The sequence below is a fragment of the Elaeis guineensis genome, chromosome 4, assembly GCF_000442705.2.
Source record: "Elaeis guineensis isolate ETL-2024a chromosome 4, EG11, whole genome shotgun sequence".
In the NCBI taxonomy this organism is placed as follows: domain Eukaryota; kingdom Viridiplantae; phylum Streptophyta; class Magnoliopsida; order Arecales; family Arecaceae; genus Elaeis; species Elaeis guineensis.
The window spans coordinates 139,052,836-139,060,386 of NC_025996.2; the positions used below are offsets into that span (position 1 = coordinate 139,052,836).

The 7,551-nt window shown below is 41.4% G+C and overlaps 1 pseudogene; it reads right to left on the bottom strand.

The window, feature by feature from the left end:
• Nucleotides 1-1,888: 1,888 nt before the first annotated feature.
• LOC105060811 (putative disease resistance protein RGA1) lies at nucleotides 1,889-6,501 on the bottom strand (annotated as a pseudogene).
• Between the last annotated feature and the right edge of the window lie 1,050 nt (nucleotides 6,502-7,551).

Consider the following 7,551-nt stretch of genomic DNA (forward strand, 5'->3'; position numbering starts at 1 on the left):
GTGCCAATTGGGTAGGACAAAGACCATAATAATCTAAAATATTTTGAATGAACTTCGAAATCGAAAATCGAAGATCCGTCTGAAGATCTTCAATATAAAAGGCCATCTGATCCGAAGGAGGAGAGTTCACCTAACCATCGGCACTAGGTGCAAAGAGTTGATACTACTCCGGGATGCGATATTGCTTTCGGAGCCGCTCAACATTCGGTTCTGAAAGTGAAGAAGTCTCCACTTCTTGATCCGATGGGAAGTCGTCAATCGGATTCTCCGACCGATCATCCCAAGAAGAGGATGCCTAACCTAAAATGAAGGAAATGAAGGAAAATAAAAAGGGATGACTCAAAAAAGACAAAAGACTTAACCTAAAATTCAAAAAAGAAGACAAGAAAAAGATTGAGGCTTTTGGCGCTGGGACGATCCTCTGACAGAGTTTCTACAGTAGAGAAGACAAAATGAAAAGTAAAAGCTGGCCGAAAGCGATCCTATTTATATAGAATCTCCCAACGATCAGGATGAAAGCGATTAAATCGGAGTCTCATCAGATGATGATACGTGGTAACATCTGGGCCGATCATTGGTCGGATGATTCGACGCATCTTCTCTTGATCGCGCCATGTCACCTTCATCCGCATGAACAGCTCCGACCCAGTGACATTCGGACACGTGGCAAAGATTTACTAGTCTGAATCATATCATCCGACGTCGAATTATTTTTCTGAAATGACGTTCGATACTAATGTCTGATACCGAATTATCCTGTCAATATGACAGTCTAATGATGATTTTACAGCCACCAAAATGATAAAACAACCGACTCTCATATCGCAAAAAAACTAACAGCCGAATTAGGGTTCGATGGGATGCGAGACAACTCCCTTCATCCAATGTGACAGGCCACGTGATGAAATATACGTCAAGCCACCTTAGATTTGGGAGTGGGGGGCAACTATTGGGGTAAGTCAACCGACTCTCGACTCCGACTTTACATCAGCCGCACAAGCACACTACGCCGACTCATAGTCGGTCAACCGACCGACAATCGGATATTATCGACCAACAACAAACGACTTGATAAACTTTCGATCGAAGACCATCAGCACATCAGAGTTACCAGTCAATGGTTATTCGGATCTCTTACCGACTTATTATTACTGGCCGACATATAATCGACCTATCTGTCCAACACATTCTAATCATTGTAAACGGTTATCAACTATGTGTCACGGTAATTAGTGGGAATTAACGACTCACTAACTCTGCAATAATGGTCCAATAATTTAGTGCCATAAAAAGTGGGACGACGTGCTCGACGGTTACATCAGAATTATTTATAAAAAGAAGGTAAGGGAACAGCACCGGTAAGGCAATTCTGGGCCAAAGTTTTGTTACTCTAAACATTCAAATCTACTGTTCATCAATTTTCTATCTGACTTAGGCATCGGAGGATCCCATCGGATACAAATTTGGACTGTGAAGACTTATGTTTGCATGTGCTCATCATCGACGATAGGTGATGAGGGAGTTGGCCGCAACAATCATCAATTTGCAAACCGTAAGATATAGCAAATAGCAATCAGAAGCTACAAGTCCATTTTATAAACCTTTTTATAAACCTTAGTTCTCATCAAAACAAAACCACAACAGTGGAAAAGACATACCTAATATGCTTTTTGACCGAACCCACTGTATTGCTGTTGGCTATCTGCGAAACCAATCCGTTTGCGAGTGCTGCCAGTTAAGATCATTTAGGAATTGATATCAAGATCATTTCCCAACAAATAAAAAAAGAATTGATGCCAGGATAATGCTAACTAATAAACAATCAAGTGGGACAAGAAACTGATTTTTTTTATTTAACAGATTATATGTTCAAGGAAGATAACGGCAATCAAACTTCATTAATGTGATCAAGGATTTAAATATCAGTGCCCATACCCATGCCAAACAACTGCTGGCACAGTATGTATGGGTGCCATGCCAGGACATGTTCCATTTTGTATGGAAGCAAAAAAGAAACAAAACTTAATTTTTTTCTTAGTTACAAAAAAAAAATTAAAAATAGAATTAATAAGCCTGTGCTGCTCCATACCGATGGTTGTGCATTGATATGTACCGAGAATTGCCAGCTGCAACCAAAAGGAAGCCCAAGCGGGAGTAATCAGCACTGTTAGCGTGTTCAATCATCACACAACTCATCGCTTGTTTCTCTTGGGTTCCACATCATTTGTGTCTTTGTTCTCTGCTTCCTCCTAAAAAACGCATTAAAAGTAGAGCAGTTGGTGCTGGTACAATTGTTAATTTAGCAAATAGCCAAAGTACAAGTAGAACTCATTTAAAAGGTAAACAAAAAAAAAAAAAAAAGACTGAGAATCAGCAATTATACTTGCCTGAATGTGGAAGAAATAGCTGCAAATCATCTCGTGAGAGCCAGAGTTGAGGGCATTGTTTTATTGTTAAGAATTTGAGGAAGAAAAGGCAATTCAGCCCTTCCACCATTGTGAGCTCAGGGCAATTCACAATCCGCATCTCCCCAAGTGCATCTCGGTTCTCTTGCGTCAACTGTAAAGACCATAGGTTCTCACAACTATCAACTACCAAGGACTTGAGCATGGATGGAAGCAGTTCATCTGGTAGGAGCTGTTGGACTCCAAGACAGTCCTTTATAACCAAGTTTTGGAGAGATGTAAGTGCGGGCGGGCAGCTTATAGGTGGGATGTGCGTGCAACCCCATATTGTCAGCTCTTCAAGTATGCTTATGATGAATGTTTTGAGAATCAAATGCCAAGAATTAGTGAAATAAGATGCTAAAGGGATGTCAAATCAAACCCACACATTATCTTCTACCATGTGTTCGATATACTCAGCTTGTTGTCTGAAGCGAACAGGCAATCAGAAGATAAAAAACAAACCATCAGAAACGTATGCTTATGTAATTCTCTGAGTAATCAATTGGAGCACTTCAAATTTAGGATGGAGGGGTTCCTTAATGCAGTTGATTTTTTGGTATTTGGCACCAGTTTCCCAATCCAGGGCAATCAATAATATCCACATGGTTAGGCATAGATAAGAGCTGATCTTCTGCCATGATCTGAAGTTTACGACAATTTTTTATGGTTAATGCTCTGAAAGAAGTAAGGTTTTGCATCCTCAATAGCAACGTCAACTGCTGGCACTTTTTATATATAGTGATTTAAAATTGGATGGCAGTCCTTCCTCTGATAAGAGCCGGAGTTGGAGACAATTTTTTATAGTTAATGCTCTGAGAGAAGTAAAGTTTCACGTCCCCCATAGTATATCGAACGATGGCAGTCCTTAATATACAGATATTCAATCTTCGATGGCAATTCGTCCTCTGATAAGAGCCAGAGTTGAGGACAGTCTATTATGGTTAATTCTCGAAGAGAAGTAAGGTTATGCATCCCCGGCAGTGACGTCAATTGCTGGCACTCCTTAACATGCAGATATTGAAGCTTCGATGGCAATCCCTCCTCTGATAAGAGCTGGAGTTGAGGACATTTTTTTATATTTAATGCTTCAAGAGAAGTAACATTTTGCATCGCTGGCAGTGATGTCAACTGCTGGCACTCTTCAATATGCAGCTCTTGAAGCTTGGATGGCAGTCCTTCCTCTGATAATATCAGGAGCTGAGGGCAAACAGATATGTTCAGAACTTTAAGTGAATGGAGATTATGCAGCCCTCCTATGGATGTGAGTTCCGGGCAACCAGAAATGGACACCCTCTCAAGCATGGATTTTGATATGGATGCGTCCCATTTTCCAAGAGAGTCATGAATGTATAGAGGAAGGGACCTTACTTTTTCGCAATCAATTATATCAATTTCTCAAAGTGATGCAAAGGAGAAAGAATTTCTCACCCATTTTGGAAACTTGGAACCACCGTACCCATTTATAAGCAACCTTTTGAGGGCGGCGGGAGGTTGGAGATACTCAGGCGGATATCTTTTTTTCCCCAAAGAAAACTTTTAGATCTAGTTCAATATAATCAACCCAATAATGCCCATCATCTTCGTCGATGGTATCCCAAAATACATCCAACCGCTCAATTTTATGCTTATATTTAAGACCAACATCTTTCGCATCCTCTATGCTGACCAAGTTCCCGAACCCTGAGATGCAGAGATCTCCTTGGAGCTTCACCAAGTCGTTTAACACTCTTATCCCACCCAGCACTTTATAACGTCCATGCAATCTCGGAAGATTTGTTAGTTTTTCGATTCCAGCTGGCAGCTGACAGAGAATTTCATTGCCCGTAGTATGTAGGTGGTGGCGGTTGGTAAGGCTGCCTACGCCACTGGGTAACTCTTTTAAGTTGCGTGCACAAATGAAGAACCAAAGTCTGCAGGTTGCGCAACTGACAAATTGATTCAGGGAGCCTTTCAATTGCATCTGAGCGTAGCTCAAAGTATCGTAGGTTAATAAGGTTACCTAGGCCATCTGGTAACTTTACAAGACCATTGCAATAAAGAATCAATGTCTGTAGATGGTAAAGGAGGCATCCTAATTCAGGGAGCCTCTTAATAGATGTAGAGTGGATATCCAAGTGGCGGAGGTTAGTAAGGCTACCTAGGCCATCTGGTAAATCTTCAAGAGAACTACAGTGAATAATCAATGTCTGTAGATGGTAAAGGAGGCATACTGATTCAGGGAGCCTCTTAATATATGGGGCATTGATTTGTAAGTAGCGGAGGTGCTTCAGGTTCCTGAGTAAATCAGGGGTCTTATCTTTCCTTTCCCAACGAAGTTGTAGACATCTTAGCAACGGGGGAAACTTGATTATTTCATGGTTTTCTGTTGGATCTATAAACCACCGTAGCAACAAGGTCCGTAAGGCCCTAAACTTATACAAATCTAGTGGTTTCACTAATTCAAGAGCATGTCCAATGGATAAATGGCGAACCTCATCAGGAGAACCGGATAGCTTCTTATCCAGAATTGCATAGCACTCATTTCCACCAATAAATTTTGCTAGCTCATGTATCATATCATGCATCTTCAACTTGATAAAATAGCAATCAAAGAATGATCTTCTTAGCAAGTCACTAAGATATTCATCGCCAATGTCTTCCATTCTTCTTCGACCTTGAGGTGGGATGTAACCTTGCGCCATCCACAGTCTGACCAAAATGTCTTTGTCAAATACATAATCCTTCGGAAACATGGAACAGTAAACGAAACAGGGTTTCAGATGTGCTGGCATGCGATTATAGCTTAATTTAAGAGCTGGCAAAATCTCATTGTTCTTGTCTACTTCCCATAGATGACTTTGTAAGACCTCCATCCAACCATCTTCATCTGTCTCATGTCTTAGAAGGCATCCTATTGACTTTATAGCCAATGGTAAACCAGAACACTTCTCGACAATCTGCTTACCGATATCTGCCAAGCGTGATTGTTCTTCAAAATTCTCGACCAGCAAATGCATAATGCCTGAATAATGACCAAGACTGCTTTGGAGACAAGTTGCCAGGACGATAAGGATCCTCTGTCTGCATGATCTCCGCAACTTTCTCATTCCTACAAGTCACGATAATTCTTACTGTTTCTTCGCCAACAAAGGGGTACTTAAGGACTCCCAAAGGCTTTGTTGCTCGTTCCAGACATCGTCCAGCACAAGCAATACTCTCTTCCCCTTCACCTTTTCCTTGAACGTATTTTGAAGTGGGCTGAGTTCTGTAAGATTATGGGATGTTTCAGTTGGAGTAAGGGACTCGATGATGGCCTTTGTTAGCCTTGGAACATTGAAATTATCAGATACACAAACCCATCCAGTCAGATCAAAATATTCTTTTACCTTGGAGTCATTGTAGACCAGCTGAGCGATGGTGGTTTTTCCCGGTCCTCCCTTGCCGACAATCGGAATGACAGAGATACCATTTCCTATACCCTCAGAAAGCAGCAGATCAATTACCTTCTTCTTCTCATGTTCCCTTCCATAAATACGTGATTCATCCACCATGTGACTGCTTGGTGCTGGGTACGGAGCTCCGAAGACCCGTCGCTCTCCATCTTCCTCTCTTAATCGGAGGCGTTCTCGATCCTCCGAGATCTCATCGAACCTCTCCTTGGTCTCCCTGATTCTATCCCCCATGCCATCAAGAATGGAAAAAACCATGGTGGAAAAAAAAGTTCTTACCTCTTCCTCATCGTCCTCTGCCACCCGCTTCCTCTTGCGGGAAGCTCCGCCTTCTACTTGGGCTCGCAGTACCTCATAGTGGTACTCGTCCAGCACGACTTCTGCATCATAAGCTACTTCTTTAAGCTACTTTAGCCAGAACTTAACGGTTTCTTCTCGTATCTCCCTCTCTTCCGCGTCATGGAACACTGCCTGGATCCTCGTCAATGTTCTCTCCAGCTTCTTCAGATCTTTCAAGACACTGCTGAGTGGATCCGATGATGAAGACGGCGAGGCTGCCCATCTCTGAACAGAGTCCAATACTTGCTGGTTTTTGATAGGATGGAAGAGAGGAAAGCACTCGCCATTGCACAACCTCGGTTTCCTCTTTCCTCAGATCAGACACAGCAAACAACGAAAGAGGGCTTTGGCTTTCCTTCTCGGCGAAGGGTGAACAGGGCTCCAAATCAACGGCGACAATAGCGGAGATCACAATTTTTTTTTTCTTTTGATGAGAGAAGAATCCACGATAATAGGGGAGATCATAATATTACATTATATTTTTTTATAAAAATAATATATTTTTTAATTTATTTATAAAAATAATATAAAATTATAAAATATTATTTCAAATGATGTTTATTTGATAGAAAATGCTATTTAGAATAGTATTTTTTCGCTCCACGTCTCTTGCCATCGATACACGTCATTCAACTGCACGTCATCCCGATAGAATAAAAATACAAAAAAAAAATATTGAAAGCACCATTTGAAATGATGTTTTCAAAACCCTCATGTTAATTTTAAAACAAATTACGAAAATAATCCACCACCATCCCTGTTAAATTTAATTTTTTACTGATTTATTATTAATTTTAAAATAATTTATGAAAATAATTTTCAAATAAATTACGAAAATAATCCACCTCCAATCGGATCCGATTGTCCTCCGATCTGTCCCTCCTAACTCTCATCCTCTGATCAGATCCGGATCCTCCCAGCTCTCATCCTCCTTCGATCAAATTTGATCGTCTTCTGATCAGATCCTCTCAGCTCTCATCCTTCGATCGGGATGATCGAATCTTTCCAGCTCTTATCCTCTAGTCGGATCCGATCATCCTCCAGTCAAATCCTCCCGACTCTCATCCTTTGGTGGATCTGGATCCTTCCAACTCTCATTCTCCGATCGAATCTAGTCAGATCTGATCGTCCTCGGATTGGATCTTTCCAGCTCTTATTCTCTGGTCGGATCCGGATCCTCCCAACTCTCATTCTCTAATCGGATCCGATTGTCTTCCAATAGGATCAAGATCCTCCCAACTCTCATCCTCCGATTGAATCCGGATCCTCCCAGCTCTCATTCTCTTACGATCGGATATGATCGGAGGTCGTGGTTTGATGATAATCAGATAGGGAGG